We start from the raw sequence: 12,102 nt of genomic DNA on the forward strand, positions 1-12,102 counted from the left end.
TGAATTGACTGAATTTGGCCACAATAGGCCGTGGTCTCCCGGTCCGCGACCGCGCCCCCCCCAAGCGATGTACTCTATCGAAGTCGATGTTCTTTACGGTGTCCTCCGGCAGCTTCAGGTGGATTTTAATGAAGCTTTTCACCGTTGCCTCTGCGTCCTCTCCGGCAGTTTCTGGAATACCAGAAAACACAAGATTATCTCTCATGCTACGGGCTTGTAGATCGATAACGGACTCTTTTATTTTTTTATTTTCAATGTTTAGCTGGGTCACGTTATCGGTGAGAGATTTAACAGACTCCCGTAGCGTGGCATTTTCAGCGGCAAGCGTTTCCACCTGCCGCTGGCTGAATTCCAGGGATTCTCTCAGAGATTTAAATTCCCGGTGTAAGATCTCCACCAGGGACAGCCTCGCATCGAAACTGGACAATCGCTTGTCGATTGACTCCAGGATTTCTGTGATGTCTTTGCCGGCAGGCGATGTTGTACCGGGGGAGTCTGCCTGGCGACTTCTCTTCGATGACGGCGTCTCGATTTTGGCCGGGGAAGATGCACTCTGGGCCTTATGCATTACTAAATCTTGAAAACAGCGGTCGATGTAATCTTGGAGAGCGTCTAAACTCTCCCCGTTGTCCTCCAGGGTGTTAGAGATGATAAAACAGATGTTGTTAGTTATATGACAATTGATTAGTATATTTGGTAATACTGAAGCTTGGAAAAACCTTTGTTAAACTCTATGCTACCATTTGCTTTTTCTCCGCCAAAATCTCCGGCGTCTGACGTCACCTACAACATCACTTCCGTCACTTACCTCACTTCCGTCCGCTCGCTGGCAGTTCTTCCTCATTCTCTCTTTTCTTTCAGGTGGAGCTGGGCAGGGTACTGGTCTTATCCCACCTTTGGATGGGGTTGCTCCTACCTCCTGAGCCAGCTAGAACAGCTGTTTTAACCTCTTCTTCTGACTGTTGTCAGATGTTCTAGTTCTGTTTTGTGTGTTGCAAGCAGTTTTGGGCAAGTTACTTTGAAAAAGTAATTAATTATAGTTACTACTTACTTCTTCAAAAAAGTAACTGAGTTAGTAACTGAGTTACGAGATTCTAACAGTAATTAATTACTTGAAAAGTAACTATTGCGTTACTTTAAAAAAAATGTCTGTGAAGGTTCTCAGTCACCCAGGTCATCGTAGTCAAAGGAGCTTGCAAAGAAAAGCGTCTGGACTTCTTTAAGTTGCTTGAAGACGTTTCAGCTCTCATCCGAGAAGCTTCTTCAGTTCTAAGGTGAAATGGTGGGGAGTCCCAGATTTAAACCTAGTGGGAGTCTCCCCCCACAGAGGGACAAAGGACCCCCTGATGATCCTCTAATCGCCTGAGCCAAGGTGTGAAACTGGGTGTGGGTCCCAATCAGCCAGGGTTCCGGGTGAGCTCATTGTGAACAATGTGGTGTATGCTGTACAGTGCAGCGAGGAATGCCCAGACCTCTACATTGGAGAGACCAAACAGCCACTTCACAAGCGCATGGCACAACACAGAAGAGCCACCTCCACAGGACAAGACTCAGCAGTCCATCTGCATCTTAAGGATAAAGGACACTCTTTCGAGGATGCCAATGTTCACATTTTGGACAGAGAGGACAGATGGTTTGAAAGAGGAATGAAAGAAGCCATCTATGTCCACTGTGAGCGACCATCTTTGAACAGAGGCGGGGGTTTACGACACCAACTCTCTGCCATCTATAATCCAGTTTTGAGTTCCCTCCCCAGACGCCTTAACGCCCACTCACATACTGGGCCATCTGACCTCAGGAATTCGCATGATAAGGTGGGGCCAGGTTTCACAATGAACACACCCGAAACTCTGGCTGATTGGGACCCACACCCAGTTTCACACCTTGGCTCAGGCGATTAGAGGATCATCAGGGGGTCCTTTTGTCCCTCTGTGGGGGGAAACTCCCACTAGGTTTAAATCTGGGACTCCCCACCATTTCACCTTAGAACTGAAGAAGCTTCTCGGATGAGAGCTGAAACATCTTCAAGCAACTTAAAGAAGTCCAGACGCTTTTCTTTGCAAGCTCCTTTGACTTGATGTTGACTAAATGTTTAACCCTCTGGGGTTCAGGGTATAACTGGCCATTTTAACCACTTCTGATTTGACCTCTACATTTCACCTTTAAAAACTATTTACTTTGTCTTGTTTGGTATCATTCCTTTCAGCACAACCTCACGTGTCTGAATTTACAGTTATGTTTTCATTTTGACATACTGTATTAACACAATTGATCTAAAATCAGACAAAAAACATAAAATCCAAGTAGAAAAAGTTATATTTTTTACTGCAACAACCACAAACATTATTGAATCATATTTCATAACTTTAAATGCAAATATAAATTGTCAATTTTAAAATCCTATGCACAAGTTTTGCAAACAACAAAGTTACTTGCAGCCGTTTACCTTTTACCTTTTTTAAAAAAAAAAAAAACATTTCAAACTATTTACATAACAATCAGCTGTTCTTCAATAAGATGCCACACAAATTATTTGTGCCACTCCAAAAAAATAATTTCTGTCCACTATAAAGGAGAACATCACAGCCTGATACCTGCAGGTCTGACAGCAGCAGGTGTATCACTCCTGTTTCTACCTGGAGACAGCAGTCGCCTCATTGTTCTGACACACAACACAAAACTATCCACAACACCACTAGCTAACTACACAAGACAACACATTAACTACACACTCCAAATACGCCAAACGTCACAAATCTTTCACATCTCAAAACTCGCTCTCTCTCTTTTTCTGCTGTCTTTCTCTCTCTCTCTCTCTCTCTCTCTCTCTCTCTCTCTCTCTCTCTCTCTCTCTCTCTCGTCGTCACTCCTGAAACTTCCCCCTCTTCCTAAACAACCAAATGCCATGTTGCCATATCATTTTTGATTGGTCAACATGGTGCATTTTTCCACCAACACGAAAGGGCTGAATTTTGTTTGCTCATAAGCAGAGAGTGCTTGCTAGCGCTGTCCTTACACAGTAAACGTGACGAAACTATTGAGGAAAAAACACCGTGTATATATTGTTTGTCGTGACTCTGGTTTTACGAGGTCTATTTAAAAACTGGTATATATCACCTTGTTGCTTTGTCATCTTAACGTGGTCATGTGATTGGCTTACCACAACTACTTTATTCTTCCTCAGTCAAACAGCAGCACTCATGCGATTGTTTTGCCCCTTAGCTCCAGGTGTTGTGCCAAAAAGTGATTATCTGCAAGAAAGTGATTGCCGTCCACGGGAGCGCGCAGCTGCTTAAAGCTGTAGCGCACAGATTACTTACAGCTACTTCCGTGCAACTGACATAAACTGTGGTAACCTGAACACAGCTTCAACCGTCTGTTTGTTGAAAAATAGTAACGCCACCGTGCCACTTGTTGTTAGTAATGGTAACGGCGTTGTAACGATAGGAATAGTAATTCGTTAGATTACTTGTTACTGAAAAAAGTACTTGTAACACCGTTATTCCCATCACTGGTTGCAAGTTCATTCAACTAAATTTGCAAACCAAGAAAGTTCTTCTTTCTGAGACCTAAGGACCTAAGCTAGGCTTCAATCGCCCCACTCCGCTAAGTGAATCCTTTGCCTGTCCACCCTTCACTGTCACTACCACCTGGTATCTTCATTGCTTACAAATTCACAAGTTCACAAAGAAATTTCAAACCTCTGGTGTCCCCCTACTTGGATTACTTTCTGCAATAGTTCACAAGAGAAAAGGTAACATTTGCCCTGATGTCATTCTTGGTTGTGTAATTAAAGAACTTAAACCTGCATTGAACATTTGGGTCTTGTGTTTGAGTACATCTGATCTTGCAGATATGACAGAAAAACATCGGTTATGAAGACTTTGTATCATTTGGTTTGCCACGAGTCAAATGATACAAAGCCTGTGTGTGTTTGTCAGTCGCTCAGACTCTGAATGTTCTCAGAACTCTCTAGTCTCTCATTATTCCAGTTTTTTTCCCTCCAGTCTCCTTTTTTCCGTCTTGGTTCATGTAGATTCATAAATATGGGATGCTTTTTGTCTCAGTTTGTTCCACCCCAAATTAATTTGAATCTAATCAGTTTTGTGTACAGTGTTACCCCCTTTAGTTACTGTGTGTGTGTGTGTGTGTGTGTGTGTGTGTGTGTGTGTGTGTGTGTATGTGTGTGTGTGTGTGTGCGTGCGTACGTGCATGCGTGCGTGTGTGTGTGTGTGTGTGTGTGTCCTTGCAGCCTGAATTCATAGGCGTGTGTATGTGTGTGTATATGAGACTGCAATGTCTCACTGTTCATTCTGATGATTTTGGGTTGAGATGAATTAAATATCCATTAATTACTGCGTTTTCACACATTTGTTTTTACATCACAAATTATAATACCTTCAGTATTATGCAGCCTGAATTCACAGGCATTCTCACCATGTTTGTGTGCAGCTCCAGACAAACTAGCCAATATTAAGAGTGGGCTATAAACACCTACATCCAGCCATCATTACTAACCACAGTCCTCAAAGCACCTGTTGTATTTTCATGCAAGTATGTTTATGAGACCGTAGTGTTTCATAGTCAAATGCTGCTACAAAATGTGAAGGTCCAAGGTCCAAAACAAAAGAATAATGTGCACAAATTTGTGTTCTGTAGAGAGCACACTGCCAGGGACTAGGGTTGCCAACCGTCCCTTGAAAAACGGAATCGTTCCGTATTTAGAAACAAAAGTATTGTGCTGAAAAGTGATGCACTTTGTCAAATGGTTAAAAAAAATAATTTCACACACAAAAACAAGTGCTAAAAAATTCCCCACACTGGGAAGGGTGAAGACAATCGGGTCGCCCAGCCCTGGCCATGAGGTGTCCCTTATTATTGGCAACCCTACCAGGGACCGAGAATTTGAAATAAATAAGTAAATAAAAATAATGCTATTTTACTGGCATTCTATCAAATGAAAATAAAACCATCATATAGTGCCAAAAATACTGCAATAAAAACTAGAAGGTAAGTTAAAATGTAGTTTGAGTAAATGTCTTACATTTTGTAGGGTATCACAAAAAGGAAGGAAAACATTGTATGATGATACAGATACTTTATGATATAAATGTAGTGTGTTCAGATGTTTAATTTAAAATCTATTGTGGTAATGTACAGACCCAAACTAGGAAAATGTTACCTCTGTCCAAATATTTATGGACCTGACTGCAGAAGTGGCAGCCTGTTTTCATTCTGAGGGTGTCAACTAAAGTTGCTGGTGTTACTTATTTATTCCTAAGGTGTCCTTGTGCCATGGCACACAAGCTCATGCAATTTTTGTGACAGATCTTTCATTTCTAACTTGTCAAATATGGATACAAAAATGCACTGGTACTGCTGTCATTTAAATTTTACAACTTAGTTTTGATGTTTTAAGTTCCATAATTAAGTACATTTATAAATCTGCTGACATGCCATCTACAAACATGGTCAGTTGTTACTAGCAGTCTCACATAATGCAATTAAAATGATTTCTGCTTCTCAGCTTTGCTTTGTTTTTTGCAGATTATTAAGAAGGCAGTCTAAAATTACAAAACACAATAATGAAATGAAGTGCAGTGATGCAGTAAATACAGATACACTTTCTCCTACATCCTCCTATATCACCAGTTATCATTTCTCGCAATGCCGACGACGAGTTGTGGCCACACTGATCAGGTCAGCTGCAGAGGTTAATGGTGTATTGAGCAGTGGACAGGCTCTGGGTCAAGAGGCTCTGGTGGTTCAGCTGTTCCACACCTGCGCTCCACACCGAAGCGCTTCTCTTCACCATGAAAGGATACATTCAAACCTCAACGGTCTATCTCCACAGCCTTTTTATGAACCCCACTTCTAACCAAACAACTGTCACTGATTAGGCTGTGGATCAAAAGACAGCAGTGACCATTAGCAGTCCTTTGTTCATTCATTTCAACTTTTTTCCTTTGACTTTCCACTGATGCCTGATATTTGGGAGAAAATACCCACACAAACTTCTCATATTGCCGATTGTAGAGATACATTAGGGGTCTCATTTAAAAAGATGCATAACCAAGGCTCGTTATAGAATTGCATTGTTAACTGGACATAAAATATTCCACTGGTCTGTTCTATAATAAAATTCAGCTGTGTACCACTGGAATAACCTCACAAGTCAAACAAAAGCGTCACTTCTGCATTGTGATTTATAGATATCCTCTGTGGTGACATTGCAAACTATATAGACACAAACCAATTATTTGCATCTTGATTTGCCATTCATGAGATGTTAATGAACTGAAAAATGTCCCTAATTCAAAAAGCTGTCTGTGCTATTTTGAGTTAATTGGGTAATGGTACGCAGCTGCCGACCATTTTGGATTGCATAAAACTTTCAGCTGCACTGGTTGGAACATATTTTTTTAGGTCCATCGTGGAAATTTGCTTCACTAACAAGACTGAACAGGCTGATTTTCAAAGAGGTGATGCAGATACTTTTTGGTGCTTTTCCATTAACACTAACTCAAGGAGCATAAATCACGTGTTTGCTGTTAAACAAGAAAGTGCAAACCTTAAACTGAAACCTGGAAAGACTTAGCTAAAACGATAGCTGCAGTAGCAGCTTTGAAGCATCCAGAAAACAAGCGTTTACCCTCTGAAGTGCTTCAACTTGGATTCCCTCACCTGGACACACTTCCTTTAGATGCAGGGAAGCATGACATGACTTTGGCCCTGACCCCAGCCCCTACCTAGATGTTTTGTTTGGACCGGGTGGAGATCAGATGTTTCTGGTCATTACACCACCCTTCATTATGTCTCCTGTCACATCCAAACAAACTTAATGAGACATTGTTTAATGTCCAGAGTCCCTCCCTGCCCCTGATCTGTGTGTGTTTGGGTGCATCGAGCCAAATTAGCTCAACGTCTCATTCAGTGAGGGCACCTGGGCCCCCTTGTCGCTCGGGGGAGGTTAGCTCAGGATAGGGGAATCCACTGGGAAGGTTGGGGCAAAGCTGGACCCAGCTGGAGGAAAGTAAAGAGCTAAATGCTGATGGGGAGGCTTGGATGAGAGAGGCTTTTGAGTTTCAGCATCAGGAGACTCAGCGGGGGGCTCATGAGGGTTCTTTTGTTAGAGGACATGTGGGAGAATCCAACATAATTGTAATCTAGAAAATGCCAGAGCCCGGCTCAAGTCAGTGATTGGACAAACATTTTAGTGGAGTTGGAATAAAATAAAGAAAAAAATGCATCTTAAACAGATCAGAATCTCACTGTGTGTGTGTGTGTGTGTGTGTGTGTGTGTGTGTGTGTGTGTGTTCTTAAAGTATTTGTGTAAGTAATTTTTATATCTTTTTTTCAATAATTCTAATAATGAATTCGCTCTTACAGCACACCACTGTAGCAATACTATATGTCTATAAAACATTTAATGACATGCAATATATCAGTCGTCCATATGATTTATTTTTATCTGCTCCTATTATTCCAGTTTTTTGTTATTCTGCTCTCTCAGTTCTACATCACAGTGGAGGATTTTACCAAATAAAACTTTTGTTTATTCGAATAATTAATCATTATAAAGTGTATACCAATGAAGTAAATTTCATTTGGCTTGAAATTTCATTTCAGAAAGATTTCTCTCTTTTATGGATTCTCAGAGTGATTTTGCTGTCAGCTGAAAAGCAGATGGCAGAGGCATGATTTCCTCTGTTTCTGCACTTCTTTTCACTGGTGTCTTTCAGACTGTGAGTCTACTGCAATCAGTGTCACTGAGGCAGTCTGTGCACTGGTCATTTCACACCTATCAGGTAAGGATCCAATCGGAGCTCTGAGATGATGATGACACTGAAATGGATGAAGATGGTGAAAACGCTTCTCTGAGACTTCCTCTTAGAGCTTTTTAGGAAAAAGAGGGATGGAACATTTTTGTTATTTTACTGAACAAAAATCTGTTTTAGCACCATTTTGAAGTTGGGTGAATTTCTAATGTGATGATAGAAGACCATAATGTGCTGCAAGAGCTTACTGGTGACTGGGTACTAGTTTACTTTTAATCATTAATCAAACTGCCCAATGTTTCCCCTTTACCATCAATTGATTAAGTTATGTGAAACAATTACAGCGGCATTTTGTATTTAAGCCAAACACTCATAATTGAATCACAGTTTAAAAGCAGTAAAAGAGACAGTCCAAGCCACCTAATTAATAAACATGAAATGTTATTATGTATTATTATTATTGCAGTATTCGTACTCAGTATTTTATGTTGTTTCAGATTATTGCCAAGTGCAGCTTGAACCTAATCCTTTCAGAGCCTCATTGAAATGCAAAAAGGTTGATGAGAGCACCTGAAAATGGAATATAATGAGCGTAGGTGTTTAGCCATTCCTAATACATGAATATTACATTTTTGCAGAAGGCTAAGAGGGCTACATCGGCCAGTTGTAGTCTCACAATCAGCCCATATTAAGAATTTTGAGCTTGAGTGCTTTCTGAAATATTTGAATGTGTCAGTCAAAGGCATGAAAGTAAACTGAAGAAGATGTGCAGGCACGTGCTAATTTGATAGTGTGATTGGTAAAAACGCCATCAAATTTAAGCTGACAGGTCACACTTTAACTTCATAATCATTACGTCACCTAGCACATGTAAAATGATGAGTTTGGAGCGGTAAGTAGGGCTGCACTCAGATACGCTTAAATCAAAACACTGGAGGCCATTCCTGGCACTTTCATTAATACTGAGGCTCATGGGTAACAGATGTGGCCTAATCAAAGATGAGCATGGAGACAAAAATAAATCCATCACCTGACTGAAGGGGGAATCAGTCTTGCAACCTTCAGTAATATAAAAGTTCATTTTTTTTACCTCCTTTTATAATTGCCAGGTTTAGAACAATTACAGATGGATGACACTTTTTTTTTACAGCCAACTGCCAGGTCAATGCGTCTGAATTGACAAGAAAATGTTTAGTTTTAAATGTGCAGTGACAGAAAACAAAAACATCTCGTTCAACTCTAAAAATAAATAGCACGAAAAAACATAATTTCCTTATAATGTTCTCCTTTATTGCTATCATGTCCAGTGAATTAACAATCAATTACAGTTTGAAATAATTTTGACTTTAAATTCATTAGGCATCCACAAAGGAGGTGATACTGAAAGGTGAAGTCAATGTCCTGAAATGTGTAAATAAAGTCCCATCTCATTAACTTTAAGTTATGTCTGTACATGTCCCCAGAATATAATGGCTCTCTCCTGATGGTAGATTAACACAGATCCTTGCTATTTTGTTCAGATGTGCTTTCAAGAATATTAAAACACAAACGAGGCCCCAAAGGGCTTGACCTTCCTGCTTCACAGCCTGGCAATGGCATACACACTTTTCTTATTATTGCTTTCTCACTGAGATCTCAGCTAAGAGAAATAGTTAGCAATGACACACCAATAGAGTGTGTCACTGAACATTTGAACTGAATTAATTTGTTGCAAAAGGAAAACCAGTTTTCAAAAGTGCACTTATTCACTTATTCTGCAGCTGCAGTTCACAGATGTCCTCTAAAGAGCAGCTCACACAACGTTACTTTTTTTTCTTTTGTTTATTACATAATGCTAGCATATCCTGGGGACTATTTTCAGCATTTTCCAACTATTTTCAACAGTCTTGATGAGTGAGTCATATTGAGGTGAAATATACTAATGTTTGTGCTCTCTTTAATACTACATCGCCAATACTTCTACTACTACTCTTTAGAAATTTAAATTTATTCCCATTTAGACAATTTTACTGACCACTCACAGGGCTTTATGCTTGTTTTATGATGCTGCACTTGTGTCCATTTTGTTTGCCTACAGAGAGCCTACAGATGTCTGCACAGAACAAACATGCTTCTATGCAGTCTTCTGAAAATCCAACATAGCTCAACTGTGAATAGGTCGAATGCTGATTGGCTGACAGTCCAGCCAGAAAAGGAAAGGGAGCAACAGTTCACCAGGATCAGTAAAAGCATGAAAAAAGCCTTCAAGGGTCAAAACATACAGTATAAGAAGTACGCATGGTGTAGTAGACATTTTTCATTGTTTTTAGCATTTGGTGATGAGGAACAGTTAGAACGACCAAGGCCCTGAATGGGATGTGTACAATCGACAGAAGTGACTAACATCAAGTAATCCTACCCGGTTAAGAAAAGGACAGCACAAAGGCTCTGATTGTGGCAGCGTAAGAACATACTGTAAGCAACAGAGTCTACCACAGCTGACAGCACCCAAGTAGACTGTGTAGGGATCTGTGCTAATCTACAACAGGGATAGGGTAGGACTTTCTGTAGCTCCGGAGGTAGAGCACCTCATCTACAAATACTAAACCCCAAGGTCCTCTCTGATGCATTCATCTGTGTGAATGTTAGATAGAAAGCACTTAGATAGAAAACATGGAATACAAATGGGTGAATGAGGCAAGTTGTTTAAAGTGCTTTGAGTGATCAAATAGCTTCATAATAATTGTGTATATATTTTTTATATTAAATTCATATTATTTCATTTCAGTTCAAACATGAGCTACATTCCCAGAAAGTCTAACCAGTAAAAATACTAAACCTATTGTCATTGTTCCAGGATACTTCACGCATCGTCTTATCCTGACAGGAAACATGACATGTTGTGTTATTAGAAGCTACTTTTTCACACTGAAAGTTAGACTGTCGATTGTTTCCTGTCTCTGACCTTTAATAGACAGCAGTCCACAGACCTCGTTCAAAGAAAATTAAACAGGGTCCTGACCTATCTCTTTGGCCAGGTTAGGACTATGTTGACCACACACACACACACACACACACACACACACACATACATACTGGTAAAGGTGAATTGGAAGGACAATTTTTTCAAACAAGATTTTTGCAACACTAAACGGACCCCCCTTTCCGCTTGTGCTAGATAGATGAAGTGCATCTTTAAAAATCCCATTTGAGTTGTACAACACAAATCTCACTTCAAAATTGTGAAAAACACACCAGAACTCAAAATATAAGAACCTGACAACATGGTGTAATAAGAGGACAACACTAATTAGGTAACTTGGCTCCTCCCCCTGACATGAACAGTAATTGTCAGGGCTAACTTTATTAACAGGACAAAGGCCATACACATACACAAACATGTATTTTGTGTGTATTAAAAGGGCAACAGGTGAATAAAAGGAACAAATTGAGTGCATTTTACAAAAACAGGATTGTTTTGTTAACAGAAATGAAAATAACTGGCAATATAAAATTATATGTCCTCTTAGATCAGATGCACTAAAACAGTGTCAACAAAATGAATTTACCAATCTTCTAATAGTAAAATTCTAAAATAAATAAATGAGAAACCAAAACATACAAAATATCTTTTGTAACTCCTCCAAGAAGTACTTTGGAGTTATGTAGACTCCTCTACATAGGATTTTCTTTTTTCTTCAACGACACGCCCCGATTCCTCACAAAATCTCTGATGTTTTGAATAGAACGACCAGCCAGAGCAGGATCTTCTGCAGTTTTGCATTGCTGGCATTCGATAATAGTGGCCAGTTTTCCTTTTTTGATATGTTTGCCAAAATACTTCATTATCGCAGCAACCTCCGTGGGAGACCAAGGATGCTTTTTGACCCTCCTTGCATTTTCCAGAGAAGCTAGAAGCAGAAAAAAATAAATGTAAACAAACTACTTTTTAAACAATTTTTAAATTAAAGGGGACGTATTATGCTCAATTGTGTGAGTTGACATGGTTGTAGGATGCAAAAATATAATGGCGATAATCGGCTTCCTTCAAATAAGCCGAAGAATTGAGTTCTGCACACACTAGTTTTACAGCCCTGCTAAGAACAGTTAGTGTTTAGTCTACACAGCCCAAAGACGGCCTTTGCATTGTCCACGAGGACAGGTGCTGAGGCTGTGATTATGCTGGATTGTGCAAAATACACTACCTGGGACCTAAAAGAGCTCCTTTTTTAGTTGTTGAAAACCTACACTTAAGGAGTCGGGAGGCAATTCATAACCAAATATACATACAAAAGCAACCAAAAAAAGTGGGTTTTGCATAATATGTCCCCTTTAAGGTGAATTT

The sequence above is a fragment of the Aulonocara stuartgranti genome (assembly GCF_965226115.1).
Source record: "Aulonocara stuartgranti genome assembly, chromosome: 10".
Taxonomy (NCBI): Eukaryota; Metazoa; Chordata; class Actinopteri; order Cichliformes; family Cichlidae; genus Aulonocara; species Aulonocara stuartgranti.